This window comes from Jatropha curcas, chromosome 9 (assembly GCF_041381405.1).
Source record: "Jatropha curcas cultivar XTBG-Jc1 chromosome 9, XTBG_Jcur_1.0, whole genome shotgun sequence".
Classification (NCBI taxonomy): domain Eukaryota; kingdom Viridiplantae; phylum Streptophyta; class Magnoliopsida; order Malpighiales; family Euphorbiaceae; genus Jatropha; species Jatropha curcas.
In genome coordinates, this window is record NC_143159.1 from 18,343,814 (window position 1) to 18,367,993 (window position 24,180).

Sequence of the window (24,180 nt, forward strand, 5' to 3'; positions counted from 1 at the left end):
CATCTATAGAAGACTCGGTCTTCAGGGTAGAAACTCATTTTGTTATTCTTTTTATGGCATGTACAGGGCACACAGTTGGGCCCAATCCATTTTGTAACTAGTATCATGTCTTGTAAATATTCAGTACATTATTACTATAAGCAATCTCAGCATGATATTAGATTCATTATACATTATGATTTCAGCATGTCAGTTCATTCAGTCAACCAGTTTGTAGCGTCTCGGCTCGGTTTATTCGGGTTTACGGGTGGACCGGGAAAGGATGTTACATGGATGGTAAAATATCTCTAAATTTAAAATGATCCACTAAACCTCCACCACACATTTCTTGTAAAGAATTGTAACCACATGTGAAGGAGGTGGAAATTCCTATACATACCTCACCTCCCCTCATTTGTAAATCATCCAAGCATTTGAGTAATAAGAGATCTACAACAAAGCTCTTACAAGCTCTCTTGTGTTCTCCTCTCTACTTAGCTTACATTTTCGCTCCAATATGACTCCAAGGCTTACTTAGCGCATCCTAAAGTCTTAAATGTGATAGGCCAAGGAAAAACCTATCTCCATGACACTAAATACTTGATAAACATATGTTTATTACATTTTTATATATACCAAGTACTAAACATATCACAAGCACACATACCACATCATATAGTGAAGCAAGGCGTGAGACATCGCACAATCTTTATTTCACTTTCTGCACGATCTATAACTTTTTTAAATTACTTTGAATATCTAGGTCCTTAACCAACCCTAATGTGGAGAGAAGTGCACACCAATCCCAACACTATAATCACTGATGAATGTTCCCCTTGAATGCCTTACTCAAATGTTAACTGTGCTCCATAGATCTATCCAACAACCCAAATGCACTGTTCAGCTACAAGTGTTTTATTTTATGCATAATAATGTCCGATATCATGCATATGTTGTTTAAACCTGATGCATCATTTTTTCCATATTAGCAACATTAATCAATTTATCAAGCGTGTAATGGGTTTTCAATGGCTTCGCAGATATTGAACGTCAATAGCATTCATTCATCTGGGGGCACAATGTTTATAATGAACAACATGTAGACTGAATACCATTGTTCCCTACCACGAAATTATTAGGTCAGCTTTTTTTTAGGGAGGGAGGGGGTGGGGCTGCGTTTTACAAACAACATAAATACATATATAGGGAAACTTATGAAGTCTTCAAGCGTTGTTATCATCGTCAATGCCATGATATTCATACTATTTGGACACGTCCACACCACACTGCGAAGCGGAATATGCCCAGTTGAACCTCAGTGAAAACAGAGACGTCGCCAATTTCCAAACTATATCGGCGAACAAACCAACCCCAGCCCCCCTAAAACCTTGTTGTATGCATTATTTACCAATTTTTTCTATTGTGTGAGATTCTGAACCTGTACACATCGGTGGTAGTGGACTTAACAACAGATGCTACAATAACCTCCTTTATGGCAGTGCTGCAGCGGAAGGGCAGTTCGCCGCATAGTACTACTTCAGTTAATATATTCGAGTTTAAGAATAGAGTTTTACTATCCTGAACAATTACTGCATAAGCAATTACATTGGACAAGCGAGGACAGTTCAACTAGAGTAAATTAACCTCCATAATCTCCAGATTGTTGTGACTTCTATCGATCTCTGCTTGGACACTCTATCCTGCAGCCATTTTGGTCCTCTATGCGCACCTAAAGCTCATGAGTCCCTGTGAGCCGAAACTGGAGAAGAAATTGATCCTTCACACCGTGGTAGTGGAAGAACTCTATAATACCCCTCGTCATACATGCATAAGCACCACGTGCTTCTTCAACCAATACAGGGAAAACATCATTTATGGGTGTTTGAACGATGAATGTCTCTGTTCGGTTTGTTGTTGCTCTTCTGAGAATGGACAATTGCACCAACTACAGATTAGATTTAAAATGAGACAATATTATTGCATAATGAAAACCAACACGATCAAATCCAACTACTATAGGAGCAGGTTACACCAACAACAGAAGTTTGATGGAGCAAATGGGTATAAACTCATGGTGGAAATAGAATCAAAGTTAACAGACATGTTTAATTATAGCCGAGACTTGGGAAGCTTACCAGCCTTCCAAACTCTATTGCGTGGGTTTAAACCACGGTGCTGAAAGTGCATTGCCCCATGTTCGATGAAGCTCCAGTATATCGAAGGATTATGCAGACGGAGAAGTTAAGGGCAAACTTTGGGGGGCCAGGTTTGAGGAAGCGAAGGGGGGTCTATAGAGAAGGGCGTCCTTGTCTTCTGACTAGAAGTGTGTGAAACGATTTTCATCTTAGAGCATTTGGTGCAATTATTGGACAAATCGTGGCCTTGCTGTGAAGTCTAGTAAAGGGGAACCTAGGGCCGACCTCAGTTACTGTGTGGCTTCGCGTGTTCAGTTAAACAAAACTGTAAAATGGGGCATTTCCTTTCAAAACACATCGGTTGTTATATGAACTCTGCGTACGTGCCTCTCAATTACCGTGCAGCATAAAATATTGATTTCGACCCGTATGATGACGTTGGACACTCAGAGCATAGATCATTAAATGCGCTTCACTTTGTCATAATTACACTGACAGATATTGCTGACAATGCCCTGATGCGCTTCTCTTTGTCATAATTATGTTGACAGATTGTTACTAACATGGCCCTAATCCACAGCCCTTTGTCTAACTGATTGAAGTGATGCGGCCGCAAGCGATAAAATCTTGCCTAACTTGAATGATTTTCCATGATCGCTAGATTTGATACTTCCCACTAAACCATATCCAAGGCCCATTGAGAAGGCTAGGGTTCACCTCCCTTATTTTATAGGCTAAATAATGTATGTATGTGAGATATTGTTTCTAAGTTAATTCACAATTCATTATATTTTGTTCAAAATCTATAACATAATTTATAAAATGTCATTATTATTATGAATTACACCTTATAAATTAATAAACAGTTTGTGGGGCAAACCCTATATCACGCTTCGAATATAAGATATACCCATTCATGTTTGATCGACCCTACTGCATGTACCGAATATGAATTAATTAACGCCGGTTGAGTTAGCTTATGTTATAAATGGATATAATTAGTACATACTAATAGTTAAAACACGCAGATTGAATTATCAGTAAATTAACCTGATGTAAACCTTATACTAACCAAAATTCTATGCTTTGTTAATCATCTATACGTGACAGATGTTTTTCCCCTAATTAGCACATTTTTCCTTCTACCATAATTATAACCCTTTACCCATAAACTCTATATATGTTGTACCCCTCCATCAATACTAGTAGTTATATTCAATGTTAGGATCCATTTCTATATATGGTATGCTTCTATCCTTACTAATATGCACATCTTATATTTGGATATATTTGGTACATAATAGTGGTTCAATCATGCGGATGCATTATCGATAAATTCACCAAATACAAAATTTAGACTATTTGAATCATTGAAACTATGTTTGTACTTGTCGGCTTTAGGCCGAACCAACTTAGGCCTGCACGAAAATGTTCCTGGGATATAACAAACTCATAGCCAAAAAATGCAAATCTATTATAGATAAATTAACCTAATGCAAAATTAACATTAACTGAATCACTGAAACTCCATTTGTATTTTTCGGCTTTAGGCCGAACCAACTTAAGCCCGCCCTAAAATGTTCATAGGCTATAACAAACTCATAGCGAAAATGCGAATCTATTATCGATAAATTAACCTAATGTAAAACCTAGAACAACTGAATCACTGAAACTCCATTTGTACGTGTCGGCTTTAGGCCGAACCAACTTAGGTCTGCCGGAAAATGTTCCTGGGCTATAAAAAATGCATAGCCACAAATGCAAATTGAATATCGATAATTAACCTGATGCAAAATTAATAGTAACTGAATCACTGAAACTCCCTTTGTAAGTGTCGGCTTTAGGTCGAACCAACTTAGGCCCGCCCAAAAATGTTCTTGGGCTATAATAAACTCATAGCGAAAAAATACGAATCGATTATTGATAAATTAACCTAATGGAAAACTTAGAACAACTGAATCACTGAAATTCCATTTGTACTTGTCAACTTTAGGCCAAACCAACTTAGGCCCGCTCAAAAATGTTCCTGGGCTATAACAAACTCATAGCCAAAAAATACGGATGGATTATGGATAAATTAACCTAATGCAAAACATACAATAACTGAATCACTGAAAATCCATTTGTATGCGTCGACTTTATGCTGAACCAACTTAGGCCCGCACGAAAATATTACTACGTTAGAACAAACTCATAGCCAAAAACGCGTCTTTACAGGTGGTAGGACAAAACCAACTCTATTCACCTTACACCCACAAAAACTATCTACTTTGGCCTAAGCAACTCAGGCCTCACGGCTTTAAACGTGTCTTGCAAGTTTGAGGATTGCATCTGCTTATATACGCCACTTCGACCTTGTGCTCAGACGATGTGGAATCGACTAGGCGGTAACAAACATAGTTGAGGTAGTAAAATGAGGGACTATGTAAATCCAGGGAGGATTTAAAATTAAATAAAGGGAGTAATCTGGTATATATCCAATCAAAGATTAATCTTATCCCCAAAAAATTGACATATGCAAAGCCCAATAACAGATTCGCTTGTTATTTTATAGTACTTCATATTTGACACCGAACCAAGTAAGCTGTTATTTTACCCTCCTCCCTATTTGACACCCAACCAAACAAGCTGCATAGGTTCATACTTTGGAGCATTATTTCCATTCAGTATGTGTACTTGTTTGCATGTGATACTTTGGAGCATTATTTCCATTCAGTATGTGTACTTGTTTGCATGTGATGATAGCTAGCGTATCTAATGGGTGAGTGTCAATCCTGTTGATTCCAATACGATTTGTTACTAAGTGAACGGGACCAAGTGATGAAGTAACTTCAACAAAGTTAAGTTCAACAGATTAATGATGCAAGTGAACACAGTTATTTTTAATTATTTATGTGGGTCCAATTTATGTATGGCACAACCCAAGAGGGGGGGGGGTTAAATAGATTTGCTAAAAATTTGGATTTCAAAATAAAATATCAGAATTCTGTTGCAGGGGAAATAGAAAGCATTTATAAGAGTTAGTCATCAAGTTTAGAACTACCTCATAAAACTTGTTGCAAATTTAGAAAGACATTCTAAAGAACAACAATTGCATTTAGAACTGATTCACAAAGCTCAAGCAATTTTAGAAAGACTCTATGAAGAATAGTTATTGGGTTCAGAACTACTTCCCAAAGCTTAAGCAGATTTAGAAAGGCTCTGTGAAGAATCAGTTATTGCATTTAGAACTGTCTCACAAAGCTTTAAGTAAAATTAGAAAATTGAATATAATTCATATTATGATTTACAATGAATGTAGAAGGACAGATTAAAACTTGGTATAATCATAATACAGAAATCCAGAGTTCTAATGTTCCACAAAGATAAAGCTTATTCACGTTTAGAAATAGAAATTAATTAACAACTTTGCATTTCTAAAAGATTAACATTTGTGTAAATAGAATAAAATCAAGAAGAATTTTAGAAAATAAAAAGAAAATAAACACAGAGATTTATAATGGTTCTGCACTAACTCGCCTACATCCACTCCCTAAGACTTATGTTGAGATCCTCCACTATGTTATCACTTTTCAAGGGTAAGAGACAAACCAACATTACAAGGAAATAGATCAATAAATAGATCTAACCTTTGTCCCACTAGATTTTCCAAAAGTTCTAGTCAGCCTCAACCCTATCTGTTTTTGCAGAGAACAGAAACTTACATCAAGACATTAGAATCTCACACAAGGAGAAAGTCGCTTAATAACCTATTACACCATATCTTTTCACCTAAGCTATTACACAAAAGTTTTTCATTTAAAAACCTATAGTCTACAACACATTACAAAATCTATATAGACAGAGAGAAACACAATTATAAGCACAGAAAGAACAGAAAACAGAATTAAAATTCAGAATTATTCTTCAGAAAATGTTGTTATAAATTTTCTTTTCTCTGTGCAAAATATTTCTTGAAGCAAATAGATGAAAAGAAATAAGGTGGTTTGAACACAGAGCTTTGAGAGTTTAAAACTTTTATTCAATGGACTCTTACTTTTGCAAAAACCTATATGTTTTCAAAACAAGAAAAACGTCTTTTATAATAGGAATGAAGATCACATTTTTAGAAAGTGTTGATCCTTAGCTTTTAAAGAGTATTTAGACTTTCCAAAGGTAAAAAGATATATGAATCTTTTGTAAATACTCATTTTATTTGTTGCCAAAAATGTTTAAGTCAAAATCTTTTTCATTTAGGTAAGTAGAATGAAGAAAAGCTTTGACTTACCTTTTTACAGTAATTTCCGAAAATAAAAGATATGCAAATCTTTTTCAAATATTTAATTAATGTTGCCAAATATAATTAAGCCAAAATCTTTTTCATTTAGGTGAGTGAAATTTAAAAAGATCAAGATTTGACTTTTATTTTTAAGGAAATTTCTGAAAATGATTTTTTGAGAGAGAAAAATATTTTTATGCTTATAAAGGAATATTCTCTCTATCCTATAATATATCCTAAGATACTAACCACTAAAAAAAATCTTCAGTAGTCTTCATGGTCGTTAAAAAATCTTGGATTTGTAGGAACTTGCATTCTTTAGCAATTTTCATATTTGAAATCTGCATAAAATAATATTAGCACATACAAGAATATTAAATTTATTAGTTTTGTATAATCATCAAAATCTCAAGATAAAAGTGACCTTTGAGCCAACAATCTCCCCCTTTTTGATGATGACAAAACAAATAAATTTATCATACATAAAATCATGTGCTCCCCTAAGTTTATGCATGTCAACAAAATACAAGTTCTAAACATAATAGATTTATCATGAAGCAGGACTAGAACTTATATAAAACTCCCCTGAATAAGTGCAATATAATATTTGTGGAGATTAGAACAGAATACAGATTTAGACACTAACTTTAGAATTAAAACTAAGTTCTAATTCTAACTATCAGTGCATACGTTAGAATTTAAAAACAAAGTTGTAAAGTCTAACAATCAGAGCATCATACAAAACATATTCTATTTATATGGAAACGAAACATTAGAACAAAAATATCACAGATTAGAACATGATAAACGAAGAGATTAAATACTTAAATAAATATATTGTGTTCTTCTTCAAGTACTCAAGCATCAAGAGTATTATGTTCTCCCCCTTTTTGTCATCATAAAAGAGGGTTAGTAAATCAGAACAAAATAGAAATAGAAACAAAAATAAATAGAGCTAGAAAATTCTAAACAGAGTACAATAAGACAGACTACAAACACAAATAGAAAACAGAGCAAAATAAGAAAAATGTTCACAAAAGAAAATAAAAACAAAGTTAGAACATGTAACATCCCTTCCCGGTCCACCCATTAGCCCGAATGAACCGAGCTGAGACGCTACAATCTAGTTGAACCTATGTCCTGTCATGCTGATATCATCCTGTATGCTAAATATTATGTCATGTTATAAGAAGTTCCCTTAAAAAAAAACTGAGCTCGCCAAACATGTGAATACAAAACACTCCCAATTAAACTCCAAACTTCCAACATCTCCAAATAATCATCATAACACAATAACACTTTATATATTTTCATAACTGTATAAATCCTCAATAGCATTTAATATGCATTAATTAATTGCATTCATTATATATACCAAGTCTTAATGAACTAATCATACCAACTATTTTAAAATATTTCATTGAATAAGTATTATTCTTATCTCCAAATACTTATGCCAAAATAATTGCATGCTTCAATTATATTTCAAATCACATAATCTCTAAAAATGTAATAATTATACATGCCATAATTCTTAATTATATAACTCTCAATCTACTACTACCAAATTAGTCACTTCTGCTTTGATATTACTCTTCAAATCTTCAAGTAGCAACCACGATCTTCAACCTACGCGTGATAAAAATCGACGCGCTGAGTATAAAACTCAGTGGTGCTCATAATTCACATACTTACCAAAGTTGCGATGGTAACTTACTTAAAATACAAATTTCATAAAATCATTGATAATCATAGAATCATTAAATTTCAACATAAAGTTACATTTATAGCAAAGAAATATCAAATAATCTTATAATTAATAACATACATAATTTAGTTCTAATTATACCATAAATCCTTTACATACACATTTAATCATATATATCATTATACTTTCATGATCTTACCTAATATTCCTTATGCTGTATGAATTAAATAAATAAACATGTAAGCACACATAAACATTATATTTTCATGATCTTACCTGATGTTCCTTATGTTGTATAAATTCAAGAAATAAATATGTAAGCACACATATCATTATACTTTCATTCTCTAACTTGATGTTCATTATGCTGTATGACTTATGTAATTTTTAGTCAACATCGTATAAGTTATTCTCATAACTGTATGGCTCCATAAGGTTATAGTGAAACCTAAGAGATAAGAAGAACTGTATGACACTGGATGAATATTGTATGAAACTGGATGAATACTGTATGGCTGGGCTATGGCCCATATATAATCATATCCACTCAACGGCTTGTAGCCGGAGTAACAAACTGTATGGGGCGCAGATCTGCTATCCTATGTCGCGACATAGCCTTTTCTACGTGGTTTCTCCTTAACCTCAATGGAGCATATGATCTGTATGTCATTAATACAATCAACATATTAACTTATTCATAAAATGCATAAACCATACTGTTTATCTGTATGCTGTCTCATTCTGTATGTTGCTAACCGGTTTCATGCTTTAAAAGGATGTCATAGACAATTATCAGTAATATCTAATGAGTAATAATGCAAACAATTAATCATTTGTAAAAGAAATTGCATGGAAATAATTTGACTGTTGCACTCGCAACGCAACTCTTACTAATCTTTATGTGACTTCATTTATACCAATCAAATTAAGGAAATTCTTGATTTTAATTTATGTTAACTCAAAAGGTTAAATTCAGTAAATATCTTAGGCTGAATGAATCTACATATGCATCCCAACATCATATCTCATGTAGCCTTGAAATCTACCAAGGCAGCCTGTATTTGTTTCATAAATTCTAGCATAGCTCTTTCTTCATAAGTCCAATTTAGTTAAGTCTACATTTTATGGTTAGATAACACAATAAACTTTGACCTTTGTTGAGTGTTTAAGACATATATTGAGTTATAGGGCTTCAATTTGAATGAAATTAGATTCATTAGAAAGCTAAGACAAAATGATACAAATTTTATGAAGGGATCATAGCCAGATCAATGTGTAAGATGGTAAACAAAGACTAGGAACACAGACCAACAGTCCAGACCTGATTCAGCAGAACCAAGTCCACTGTTTGTTGCATTTCTACTTATCCAAACACTCAAATTAAACCAATCCAAAACCAGAGAAGTCTCAATACATAGGGTAACAACTCTCATGAAGATCTTAGAACATATTCTTGCAATTATAGTGGTCAAAATGGGCACTCAAGTCAGTGATGCATGTGGCCCGTCATAACAGAGTCAGTTTGGGTGTTTCAGCCATAAGTTGAGCTATATATATCCAAATTGGACATAAGAGGATGGGTTGGAAAGCTAAGAAGTAGACCTAAAACTTTTATGAAGGACTCAGGTACAAATGGGAAGTAGAAAGGATCGAAAAGTTGTCCTTAATATCACCCAATAACACCTTTTCCCAAATTCAGCTTACTTTAACCATGAAAAGAACATGAAAGACATAGATACAAGGTAGAGGTTCTACCACATACTAAATACTCATCAAACATCACCCAAGAGCATGTTATTGCAACCAAAATTCAACAAATCAATCATTTTATATAAAATCCCAAAATATACACATGATAGCATAAATGCACAAAATCAAAATTAGAGTAAGGTAAGTGTGTTTATAAACACTAACCTTAAAAATAAGCTTTAGCAAGCTTAAATTAAAGCTTTCTAAGCGCTAACTTTGCCTTTACTCCATGGTAGAGGTTTCTCCAACCTTTGGCTCAAGTAGAGAATCTCCAAATTTCTTGAAATAATTAACCAAAAATCACTTCTCGAGCTTTAATCTCTAGGATTAATAACTTAAATCAAGTTGGGTGGAAAAGATTTGGTGGATTTAGTGAGTAGGAAGTGAACAAAAACAAAGAAAAGAAGAAGAGGGAGTTGGCGTTAACATGGCGAAGAAGAAGAAAAGAAAAAGTGTTGCTCAATAATTGAGAAGTTGACATATAAAGCAACTAAAAGGTGGTTTAGTCTTTTCCCACAATTGGATGGCTAAGATTAAGTCAAAAGTAATCTCATCTAATGGCTACAAATAATCTCCAATTAAAGTTCTTGAAAATATTATTTGTCTCCATAAAATTCTCAAATTTAATCCTTAAAAAATAATTCCTCAAATTTCCTTACTTAATATAACACCATAATTCACTATTCACTAATTATCTAAATTCTCCAAAAATATTCATTACTTATTTTCTACCCATAACAATCATGTATGCATACTCCAAAAATAGTAAATAAAATATGACACATAGATAGTAATTTGTCCGGACCAAAATAATACTTATTCTGGGACCGATGGTACTATTCACAGACCGGTGGTACTATTCAGAGACCAGTAAAACTATTATTTTAGACACAGAAAAATCAGGGCATTACAGAACAGTTTGGGAAGAAGTCATTGGAGTTTTGATTCAGTTCTGAGCCTTTTAGAACTCTTGAGATTCTAAGCAGGTGAGGTCTCAGCTGGATTCTCAGATCCTTTAGAAGAAGGATGCAGAAGAGGTTTTCTTCCGTCAACTCTATTCCTCCCAGCAGAATGCTTAACTCTTTTAGGCTTCTCTGAAGTAGGAATGTAGGACGTAGCCTTAACTTTGAGAGTAGCAAGTCTTCTCTCATTGACATTCTTTACCTTTTCCATAGACTCAATGAGAAATTGAGTGTATGCTACTGCAGCTTTACCTTATCCATGCTTGATGGCCTCATCAAGTTCCCTATTGTGCTCTTCAATGAGATCTTTTTCCATTTTGTTCAACATTGCCTCTCTACTCTTCTGTCCTGATATGTATTCTGAAGTTTTCTTGGCTTCAGTTGCAGGCTCTTTTTCCTCTTCATCACTTATTTCTAATTTCTCAATTTCAGCATCACTAGCATCCTCAACTACTACTACTTCTTCTTTTCCAGTTGTCTCAGGTTCCTTTCCTTCAGGATTCACGAAATACTTTTTCTCTTCAGTTTCAATCTCAGCTTCCTTTCCTTTCTCTTTTCTTTATTCTCTTTCTAGTTCCATTTCTGATTCAGCTTTTGTTTCTTTTTCTTTTTCTATGTCTTCCTCTTCCTCTTTTTCTGCTTCTTCTAATTTTCCTTTTTCCAATCTCATTTTCTTCTTATCTTCTTCTTTTTCTAAACGTAATTTCTCCTTTTTTGTTCTATCTTTCTTAGCTTTTTCTTTTTCTAAAATATCTTCTTTTTCTTTTTCTTCCTCATCTTCTTCGTCTTTCAGTTTCAAAGAATTGCTATCTAACTTTGAAACATTGTGACACTCCTTCTTTTCTAAATCTACTCCTAGAAACTCAAAAATAGGAGTTAACACTATACCATAAGGTAGCTTTTTGGGATTGTTCTGCATCTTATCACAAATAATCTTATCACAAATAGTATGACACAAATTAAAAGGTTTCTTTTCGAATATGTGCCACATTATGCATAATTCAACTTGATTAACATAGGTGAGAGAGCCGCTCTTAGGATAGATGTAGTGGACAACTAATTTGTACAGCCACTTCATATTATCATTAAGATTAGAGTATTCAATCGCACTCTGTTTCTCTGCAAAACCCTTAGTAATTTTCTTTATAAATTCATCCTTTTTATACTCATCAACCCTAGTAGTTTCCTTAATTTTAGTTACCCTAGACCCACTCTTTGGAATTTTATAAATGTCGCTCAGGTCTGTGTAGGATAACACTCTGGTTTCTCCATCAATTTTCATAGAGAACACTTTGGACCAGTGGCTTTAAGAGAACCATAAAATTCCTTCACCATACTCTTATAGCAAGGTTTATTCAGACATAAGAACCTCATCCACCCTTGAAACTCAAATAACTTCCTAAAATTGAACTCTGGTTTCCCAAAGAACTTCCAATCAATTACATAATAGCGTATAAGAGGATTTAGGGATATGATAGCTTTACCTTGGCCACGAGAAGCCAAAATCTTTTCTTTTGCTTTTTCTTTCCCTTTCAATTTCTCTATTTTGCTTTTTGATTTTGCCTTACCTGAACTTGATTCCATTACCGATTTCTTCTGTCCCGACTCTTGATTTTCGTACTTCTTAGTTAACTTCTTGAGAAGTTACAATTCTTTTTCAGTCAAAGAATGAGAGGAGGAAGAGGTGGAACTCGATTTGCCCATGTTTAGGGTTTTGGAACAGACAGGTGTTTAGGGTTTCGTTGAGAGAAAGAAATAAAGAAGAGAAAATAATTAATTTAGAGAAGTTATGATTTTAGGAAAGAGAGAAACAAATTAAAAGAGAAGTTATGATAGAGGCGTGGGAGAGAGAACAAAACTAAAAGAACAAAAATGGTTTAAAAGAAAAGTGAACCGACAAAATTTAAATAAAAGAAATAACGCACAATAAAAAAAATGCTGCTAAAAATAAATGAAATAAAATAAAATAAAATAAAGAAACAAAATAAGATAAAATAAGTAAAAATAAAATAAAATAAACTGACTCTTTTGATTTGTCTAAAAATATAATCTGATGTAGGTGGTGACATTAGAAATCTACATCAGAACCTTATATAGCTCTACTAAACACAAAAACGTTTTTCAATTTCAATGCCACACCCACATCAGAACCTTATATAGCTCTTCTAAACATAAAAAAGTTTTTCAATTTCAATGTCACACAGAATAGAATATTAAAACATAATACAGAACAACTCTTTCAATTTCAAATATAGAAAGCATTTAGAACATACACGCAGATTCTAAAGTTAAGAGTTTAGAACTAACATACACAGTTCTTTTCTAATTAAGCAGAATTGGCTTTCATTTAAAGATTTAGTGAAAATATCTGCCAATTGCTTTTCTATAGGAATGAACTCAATCACTATATCATCTTTTTTAACATGATTATGTATGAAGTGATGTTTGAGTTCTATGTGCTTGGTTCTAAAGTGCTGGACTGGATTCCTAGATAGGTTGATAGCACTTATGTTGTCACATTTGATTGGAACTGTTTCTAATTTCAGACCATAGTCTGGCAATTGTTGTTTGATACATAGAACTTGTGCAACACAACTTCCAGCAGCAATATATTCTGCTTCTGCAGTAGAGAGAGCAACAAATGTAACATCCCTCCCCGGTCCACCCATAAACCCGAATGAACCGAGCCGAGATTATTTTCGTACCTCGCCCCCCCCCCCCCGCGTGGACTCGAAAACATCCTTTTTATTTATTTTTTTTATGTTGTTTATTTTGTTGTTGAAAGTAATTTTATTATGAAGTGGTGATAAAACATTTTATTGCATACGATTCCGATAAATCGGTCTTATAAACAGTTTTTGAGTCGCCACCCATTATTTCGGCAATGGGACCATTTTCAATTTTATTTTATAAAGAAAAGTGACTCCATTTTAAACCTAATTTTATTTAAGGCCAAATTATTAAAAAGATTGGTCAGACACACTAATGCGATTCTGGATAAGGGAATTGGGTACGCTGGCCAGTTGGAAGCCGATGCCGAGAAAAATCGGCCTCTTTTAACCTATGATTTCTAATTTATTTTAGTTAGAAAAGCCAAATTTGTAACACCCTCCGCCGAGTCCCGTGAGACCCGACGACGGATGCCACATTCGGTGCCAGAGACACCGTCCTAACTGAACATACAAATCATTAAATAAGATTATGAATTAGAAGTAATTGAGTATTCACAAGTGTAGCGAGTAATTTTTTTTTTATATATAGATAATCATTTCATTTCGTTTTCATCTCTCTTTTTTTTTTTTTTTTGAAAAATAGATTGGGAAAAATCCTACATAAATACTGTAAGAATTTCCCTTTTAAAAACTAAGCTCGCCAAACATGTGAATACAAAACACTCCCAATTAAACTCCAAACTCCCAACATCTCCACATAATCATCATAACACAACAACACTTCTATATTTTCATAATTATATAAATCCTCAATAGCAGTTTAATATTCATCAATTAATTGCATTCAGTATATATATCAAGTCTTAATAAACTAATCATACCAACTCTCTTGAAATATTTTATATTCAATCATTTAATGAATCTTATGCTTATCTCCGAATATAGACACCAACATAATTGCTAATTACATGCTTAAGTTATAATTCAAATAATACAATCTCTGAAAATATAATACTTATACATGTCATAGTTCTTAAGTACATAAATCTCAATCTACTACTACCACAATAGTCACTTCTGCCCTGATGCTACTCTTCTAGTCTTCAAGCAGCAACCACAGTCTTTAACCTGCGCGTGATAAAAATCAACGCGCTGAGTATAAAACTCAGTGGTGCTCATAATTCACATACTTACTAAAGTTGTGATGACAACTTACTTAAAACACAAATGACATAAAATCATTAAATTTCAACATACATGTACATTTATAGCAAAAGAAATATCAAATAAACTATTAATTAATAACATAAAGAATTTAATTCTTTCAACTCATAAATTCATTACTTGCACATTTATTATACCAATACATATACTATTTATGTTTAAAACCATGTACCGGAATATCATGCTTTGAAAATTTATTTGATAATATAATCATTAATTTCCAAAGTAAGATTTACTAAAATAATATGATCTCATTCGTTTAATTCAAATACTTTGAAAGTAATAAGACGATTATAAATACAAATATGTTAATTCTTTAGTTAAGGCTCGTACTAATACAGAATGAACATAAGCAGATTTGATCGTGGCCTATGTTAGCGCCACCCCCATCACACAATCGTGGCCTATGAAAGCACCACACCCATCACACAATCGTGGCCTGTGAAAGCACCACCGTGGCCTATGAAAGCACCACCCCCATCACAGAATCGTGGCCTCTGAAAGCACCACCGTGGCCTACGAAAGCACCACCCCCATCACACAAATAAGCGCGTCCGCCTATTTATAAGGGCTGATAACCCTAGCATATGATCATAGCTTCACATAACAAAATCAATCTCATCATACCACGTTTCAATCATGCATAGTAGAGCCCAAATCAAAATCATTCTTTCACAAAAGCAATAATTCTTAATCAAAACCTCTTCATTACTTAATACCCATCATTTCAAATTTCTCAACTTACAACTTACAAAAATTACCACATTCTTCAAAGGAAATATTGAAAATATATATATAGATATATATACTTAATATAGGAAAATTTCTCATAAATTCCTTTTCTTTTAAAACTTTCTTAACATCATAATGAAATTTATCATAAGAAACTTCTTATCATAAAAAAATAATACTTTACTTATGTAAAATTCAAAGCACATACACCTTAAATACCCATTTTTTTTTAAACTCTAAACATATGAAAGTTATCAAAATAATCATACTTTTGTCATAGATATGTAGATAGCATACCATACAAAAAAAAAAAAAAATTAAGTAAGCCTTACCACCCTAAAGTGGTTTGGCCTCTTAATGAAAACCAAGGGGAGGAATTTCCTTCTCCAACCAAGCATACTAACATAACTCTTATGCACCAAGGTATCCATTTCTATCCTCATCATGCATTATCTAATTCCACACTTTATCCCAAAATTTCCAACAATTTTTCCCATTTAAATATATCCACAATACCACTTTTCAACCTTATATCTTATTTTTGTCAAATCAATCCTCAAACATACAAATAATCAAGAGAACCTCATCACACATGATTCATACATACATTTATCCAAATAAACCTATGAGTCAAGGCATAGGAAATTTCCAGCATTAAAATATCCTTGACCTTTGCTGTGTTTTTAAGACATAACTTGAGTTATAGGTCTCCAAATTGAACGAAATTAGATTCATTAGAAAGCTAAGACAAAATGATACAACTGTTATGAGGGGACCACAGCCCAGTTCAATGTAGAAGATGGTAAACAGAAGCTAGGAATACAGACCAACAGTCCAGACCCGATTCAGCAGAACTATGTCCAATGTTTATTACATTCCTACTTCACCAAACACTCAAATTAAACCAATCCAGAACCAAGGCAGTCTCAAGACACAGGGCAACAACTTTCATGAAGACCTCAGAACCAAATCTTGTCATTATAGTGGTCAAAATGGGCACTCAATTCAGTGATGCATGTGGCCCGACATAACAGAGTCAGTTTAGGTATTTCAGTCATAAGTTGAGCTATGTATCTCCAAATGGGACAAGAGGATGGGTTGGAAAGCTAAGAAGTAGACCTACAACTTTCATGAAGGACTCAGACACAAATGGAAAATAGAAATGGTCGAAAACTAGTCCTTAATCTCTCCCAATAAAACTTTTTCCAAAATTCAGCTTACTTTAACCATGAAAAAAAAACATGAACAACAAAGATACAAGGTAGAAATTTCTACCACATACTAAATACTCATCAAACATCACCCAAGAGCATGTTATTGCAACCAAAGTTCAACAAATCAATCATTTCATACCAAAATCCCAAAATACATGTATGATAGCATAAATGCACAAAATCAAAAATTCAAGTAAGGTAAGTGTGTTTATGAACACTAACCTTAAAAATAAGCTTTAGCAAGCTTAAATTAAAGCTTTCTAAGCTCTAACTTTGCCTTTACTCCATGGTAGAGGTTTCCCCAACCTTTGGCTTAAGTAGAGAATCTCCAAATTTCTTGAAACTAATCACCACAAATCATTTCTCAAGCTTAATTCTCTAAGATTAATTACTTAAATCAAGTTGGGTGGGTTTAATTTGGTGGATTTAACAAGTAAGAAGTGAAGAAAAACAAAGAAGAGAAGAAGAAGAGGAAGTGGCGTTGAAGAGAAGAAGAAGAAGAGAAAAAGTGGTTGCTCAATAATTGATGTTGACCTTATAAAGTGATCAAAGGGTATTTTGGTCTTTTCCCCATAATTGGATGGCTAAGATTAAGCTCATCTAATGGCTAAAAATATTCTCCAATTCAATTCCTTCACAATATTATTTATCTCCACAAATTTCTCAAATTACTCCATAAAAATTATTCCTCAAATTTCCTTAATTAATAAAGCATCATAATTCACTATTCACTAATTATCTAAATTCTCCAAAAATATTCATTACTTACTTTCTACCCATAAAAATCATGCATACATACTCCAAAAATATTAAAGAAAATATAAAACATATATAGTAATTTTTCCAGAGCAAAATAATACCGACTCCCGGACCGGTAGTACTATTCACAGACCGGTGGTACTATTCATAAACTGGTAAATCACTACCCATTCATAGTTAATCATACTCAATATCTTCCTCGGATCTAAATAAAATATCATCCCCCTTTTTGTAGCACCATTCATGACGCGATAAAATAATATTATTTTAAGATTCGAAAATTTTAGGGGGTTACAAAATTATTTATTTACTTAAACCCAATCCAAATGAATCGGACCGAGTTCTTATATGAAAAATTACTTAATCGCCCCAATCAAATCCTTTTATCGCATTTATAATCATTCAAACCAAAGCGATTAAATCAAATAAACAAAAGACCCGCTCTTGCCTTATGGTTCAAGGCGGGCAACAAACCGAACCTAAAATACATTCTACCTGATTCAAAATTAAACCCAAAAATCAAAAACTAAAATCATGCATAATCATTATTTAGCACATAAATCACATTTTATTTTTTAATTTAATCCTAAACATACAAATTACTAATAAATCCATAAATTTAATTTCATTTTTCATTCAACCTAAAATTGTAAAATTCATACAAGCAAATACGTAAAATTACATTTTAGTACTCTAAACTTAATTAAATTGCAATCTGTTCATAATTGGACATCTTCGGATTTATTGGAGAAATTAAACTTTATTTTGTGCAAAATTTATTATTTTTTTAAAGAAATAAAAATTATTTCTGGAATCTTAGAACAGTTGCGTCACGGATCTTCTAGTTCCGTGACGAAACTGTACCTAAACCCCAGATCCATTAGAAACATATTTTAATCCACAATCTGGAAAATAGAACACTGAGTATAGAAATAAAATTTTGGGTATGAACAGATTCGTCACGCATCTTCCAGATCCGTTACGGATCCGTCAGTTGCGTGACGCAACTGCTCTGGCCCAAGCTTATTTTTCAAATGATATGAACAGATCCGTCACACATCTTCTAGATCCGTTACGGATCCGTCGGTTGCGTGACGCAACTACTCTGACCCAAGTTTATTTTTCAAATGATTTGTTTAGATCATTTTTATTTAAATATTCTTTAAGGAAACCTAAAATGACCAAAGATGAACAGAATGCCGTTTAAGGAAGCTTAAACTACTAAAATCACAAAAGTAAATAAATAAATAAATAAAATACAAAGAAAGGTAAAGGAGTTACCTAATCCTCAGATTGAGGATTGTACATGGCTTAAATGCCTTAACAAATGAGAGTTAAGGCCTCCTAGAAGCTTTATCACCAAGGATTCAAACACTCATATTTTTCTCTATTGATTTTTTTCTTTTTTATGATTTTGTTTTTACCTATATTGATATCTAACGGCAATTTTTCTTCAAAATGAACTCAGAAGAGTCTCTGGAGAAAAATGTAGCCGAAAGTGTGTTTTTCAAACGCCGCAAAAAACTTCCTCAAATGAGAGAAAAAGATGAATTTATAGAAGTAGGGCAGCAGAGGATAGCTGCGTCAGGCAGCTTACGGCTACGTGACGGATCTGTTAGATGCGTGACGCAGCTTCCTTTCTAGACCACAGCCACGTGTCACGTGTCACTCAGACATAATAAAAAAAACTGTTATGTCGTCATTTTTGGTGACGTCATACAAATCCGAGCTGTGTGACGCAACTGACAGTCCCGTCACGCACATGCTAGCTGCGTGACGCAACTCTGATGCAACCAGAAACTTAAAATCGGTTTAATTTAAATCCTTGGATTAAAAGACTTCTAGATAGCATTAACCTTTCATTTTGTATCCTCGCATCCTCATCGGATCAGGCGGGGGCATAAAGACACGCGTCAACAGTTTGCCTCCCCCCCACTTTATCATTAATCGTGTAAACAATTAATGTTAAAGTGGCTCACTAACGCGCCTTCAATCTTGGGTTGAATGAAGTAGTTGTCTTGATCATCTGGTCACGTCCAAAGCTCAGTTTGATTAGCTTTGTTGGCTCCAGTCGGATCTGTAATGATCTCCAAAGCTCGATCTGATTGGCTTTGAAGACACCTCCGAAGCTTGGTCTGATTGGCTCGAAGGATTTTGGGTTGAATGAAGTAGTTGTCTTGATCATCTAGTCACATCCAAAGCTCAGTCTGATCGGCTTTGTTGGCTCCAGTCGGATCTGTAATGATCTCCAAAGCACGGTCTGACCTAAGCTCAGTCTGATCGGCTTTTTAAGGCGGGGGACTGTGAATACCCAAATTTTGAGGCTCAAAGAGCCAATTTTTCAAGACTGCAAATAGTCCGATCGGACCGGAGGCCATTCGGAAAGTTCACTGGAAGTATGTCAATATGGTACTTGAAACGTCCGGAAAATTACGAGGATCGCAGAACTGGTCCCAGAATATTTTTTGGAGGTCCAGAACTCCCGAAAAAGCCTTCGGAACGAAAAGCTAGCGCACCCGCTTGCCGCCTGCCTCGGCGGCGGCATCCGCCGGGTACGGAGGCCGCTGCCGCCGGACACTCCCGCCGCCGAGCACGACGACAGCAGCCGCCGGTTTAGGCGGCAGCGGCCGCCGCCCCCCAGCCCGAATTTTGCCTATAAATATTGTCCCCGGCACTCCGTTTTGACTCACTCAGTCTGTGTTGACGGACGCTCCTTCTCCCTTACGCTCCTTGCGATTCTTTACTGCTTTTCTGCATTTAGCATAGGCTTTATTATTTTATTGTTGTGATACTTGGTCACTTAAATTAAATAAAATTAATCAATATTCCCCAAACGAGGAGCTTAACTTGGAATTTTCAAGCTGAAGCTAAGAAGCGGCCGTCGATTAAATCAGGTACATAAACGAAACTCTGCCTATTTAATTTTAGCACTCCATGCATGCTTCTTTTCTACTCCTAATTCTACAACTGCATAAATGCATTCATGTCATCATTAGGCAAATAAACTGCCTCAATTAAATGATTTTAGGCTAAATGCCCGGTTAATTAATAATCATGGTATTAAAGCCCAAATCCGACAATATTGGCTAAAGCCTAGTTAATCAATGACTATGGTATGATCGCCTTTATTTCGAACAGTTCGGCTTAAGTCCAATTAATCAATAATTGTGGCTAAACAGCCTTAATTAAACACGTTTTCTTGGCAATAAATTGCCTACATTGCAATTCAATTGATCTCTTTTGGCAAACAAATTGCCTATAAAGTAAGATTAATCATTTTTAGCGACAAATCGCTTAAATCAAAGTTTTGGCAAAAAGCTTCTAATTAATCAACCTTTTGGCTAAAAGCCTTAAAACCAACCAATTTTGGCGACAATCGCCCAATCAAACACTTTTGGCAAACTAATTGCCTAAATCAACTCTTTTGGCTAAAAGCCTTTAAATAATCAATTTTGGCGACAATGTCTAAATCATATCAATTTTTGGCAACAATTGCCTAAATCAATCTTTTTTTTGGCTAAAAGCCTTAAATCAACACTTTTTGGTAACAAATGCCTAAAACAACAAATCAATCAATTCTTTGGCAAAATGCCTAAACAAAATGCACAAAGCATACACACACTCATGCATTAAGCATACCCATTCAAAGCCCTTTTAAAAAGGCCTATCGAACTACGTTGACTTTGATCTTCCATTCAAACAGAAGTATGTAGGCACGTTTGGGATTTAACCCCGAGCGGCAAGTCGAAATCACATAAACATTTTCATTGGTCCAATTATATCATTCACCTTGCAAAGCATTCATTTGGTTAGTTCATCAGCATGACATAGTCTCGGGATCCACCTCGGGTTAGTAGACCATGCCTTAAACATTGGGATAATTAATCTAGCAATTAGGTTAATTAAAAATTGGAGTCACTTAGGGTTTTTTCCTAGTTTACCCTAAAATAATTAAACAAGGTGGCGACTCATACATTCACGTGCATTTCTGCCCTTAGTTACATGCATCATATGCCTGTATTTGGGGTAGGGGTTCACAGGGATGCTAACCTAAGCCCTGTTGTGGGTTTATTCTCTCCTTTGGTTTCGGATAATGATAACCTTATGCTTCTTAAAGAGATTTCAGTGGATGAGGTTAAATTGGCAGTGAAACAGATGCATGCGGATAAAAGCCCAGGGATAGATGGATTAAATCCTAGATTCTACCAGAGGTTTTGGGATATTGTGGGCCATGATGTTGTTCAAGGTTTTCGAGACTGGTTTAATGCAGGTGTTTTTCTGGATAATCTGAATGATACCTTAATTTTGCTGATTCCAAAAGTAGAAGACCCAGAGGCAGTGAAGGACTTTCGACCTATTTCACTTTGTAACTAGTTTACAAAGTGTTTGCTAAGATTTTGGCAAACAGGCTGAAGACCATCCTATCTAATCTTATCTCATTATCTCAGTCGGCTTTTGTCCCAGGTCAATTGATTTCGGATAATGTGTTAGTTGCTTTTGAGTTAATCCACTCTATGAAAACAAGAATGATTAGCCGATAAGGAGCTTCCACACTGAAAGTTGACATTTCTGAAGCCTATGACAGAGTTAACTAGTGCTATCTACATGCTGTTATGCAGGGCTTGGGTTTTAGCCAGTGTTGGGTTGACTTGATCATGTTGTGTGTTTCCTTTGTTAAATACTCGGTTGGAGTGAATGGGGATGAGGTTGGCCCAATTATTCCGGAACGGGGGTTGAGACAAGGTTGTCCATTATCTCCCTACGTATTTATTCTCTGTGCCGAAGGACTGTCAAAGCTGTTTAGTAAGTCTAAAATTGAAAGCTATAGAGTCTATAGAGTCTCGAGAGCTGCGCCTCGATTATCTCACTTGTTGTTTGCGGATGATAGTTTGTTTTTTTTAAGGCATCACGGACTCAAGCTCTAAAGATTAAAAATATTCTAGTTACTTATGAAGCAGCTTCGGGTCAAGCGGTTAATTGGCAAAAATCCGGTATTTTCTTCAGCTCTAACACTTCCGGATTGGATAAGGATGCCGTTAAAGGGGTTTTTGGTGTGCTTGCTCCTTTGAACCATGGAAGATATCTAAGCTTACCTCGTTAATTGGTCGGGAAAGGAGGCATATTTTTTCTTTCTTGAAGGATCGAGTGAGGAAGTTGGTCAGTGGTTGGAACCAGAAACTTCTGTCGAAAGCGGGTAAAGAGGTGCTAATAAAGTCTATAGCACAAGCTACTCCTTCATTCTGTATGAGTGCTTTCCTTATACCAGTGTCCATCTTATAGGATTTACAGAGATTAATGAATTCTTATTGGTGGGGAGGAAAGATGAGATGGTTGCGTTGGGAGAGGCTGTGTGTAGCGAGGGAAGGAGGAGGTTTGGGTTTCAGACATTTGCAAAGCTTCAATCTAGCCATGTTAGGAAAACACTGTTGGAGGCTCTTACATAATACAAATTCTCTCCTTTATAGTTCTTTCAAATCTAAATATTTTCTAAGTGGAAATTTTCTTGGTGCAGGCGTTGGCCGTAATCCAAGTTTTGTATGGAGAGGGATTTGTGCAACTAAGGATGCTATTTGTTCAGGTTTTCGGTGGAGAATTGGAGATGGTCAGTTAGTCAATGTCTGGACCGAGCCATTATTATTGAGGGATAACCAATTTCGAGTTAACATGCCTACTCTTCCTGGTTTTGCTCATATAAGGGTTTCAGACCTTATTTTGACACAAGGGGAACGTGCTTGGAATTTGCCTCTGATACATGGTCTTTTCAATCCTTCAATTACTGAACTTATTACTTCTATTCCTTTAGCTACAAATATTCAGGAAGACACCCTTATATGGCATTGGACAGACTCAGGGGTATATTCTGTGACATCTGGATACAAAATAGTAGCATCTCAATATGTGAATATTGAAGATGATTTGCAGTAAGGTTTCTAGAAATCACTTTGGTCTCTGAAAATTCCGCCGAAAGTGAGGCATTTTCTCTGGAGGTGTTGCCGAGACATTCTGCCAGTTAAAACAACTTTGGAAAGAAGGGGAATGGAGCTTGATATAGGATGCGATTACTATGGTGCTGCTGAAACATTAGCACATGCTTTGGTTGAGTGTCCAAAAGCAAGAATTTGTTAGCAGTTTTTTGGTGTTCAACTTAATATTGGCAATTTTCCAAATTTCTTACAGATGTTCGAACATTTACACAAGGTGTGGGAGGGTGAATTTTTTGAGAGTTTTATTATGGGTCTATGGACTGTTTGGTTGAGCCGTAATGAGCTAAAATGGAACCAAGTGGATGAAGGACCTTATTATGTGGTTACTCGAGCTAGAAGTATGCTCGCATCTTGGAAGAAAGCCCAGCTGAAATTGTCAGGTTCAAATACAAGCATAGGTATTTCTGCAGGTAGTCAATGGTTTCCACCACCTCCTGGCACTTTTAAAATAAACTTTGATGCCGCTCTTCTCCCCTCTGTCGGCCATGGAGCTGTTGGTGCTGTCATCTCAAACTGCCATGGCGGATTTGTATCAGTAGTAACATCTTCATTGCAAGGTTGTTCTTCTCCAACTGTCGCAGAAGCTCAAGCGCTAGGAAAGGTATTATCCTGGGTGCTGTCGAGCCACCCTAATTTGACCATTCAGGTTGAGACTGATTGCCTACATGTTTATCATGCTATGAGGAGTTCTGTCCACGACTAGTCTGAGTTTGGAGTTGTCATCGCTGAATGTAAGCTACTATTAGTCCAATTGCCTAATGTCACCTTGGCTTGGATTAGAAGACAAGCAAATGATATAGCTCA

General features: G+C 35.0%; 1 long non-coding RNA gene across 1 annotated transcript; it reads right to left on the minus strand.

Moving 5' to 3' along the window:
- Positions 1-1,020: 1,020 nt before the first annotated feature.
- LOC149493732 (uncharacterized) lies at positions 1,021-2,503 on the minus strand. The gene is made up of 2 exons (XR_016322459.1): positions 2,115-2,503; positions 1,021-1,901 (listed from the first exon to the last, which is right to left on the minus strand). It is a non-coding gene; the product is annotated as an uncharacterized LOC149493732 (long non-coding RNA).
- Positions 2,504-24,180: the final 21,677 nt, after the last annotated feature.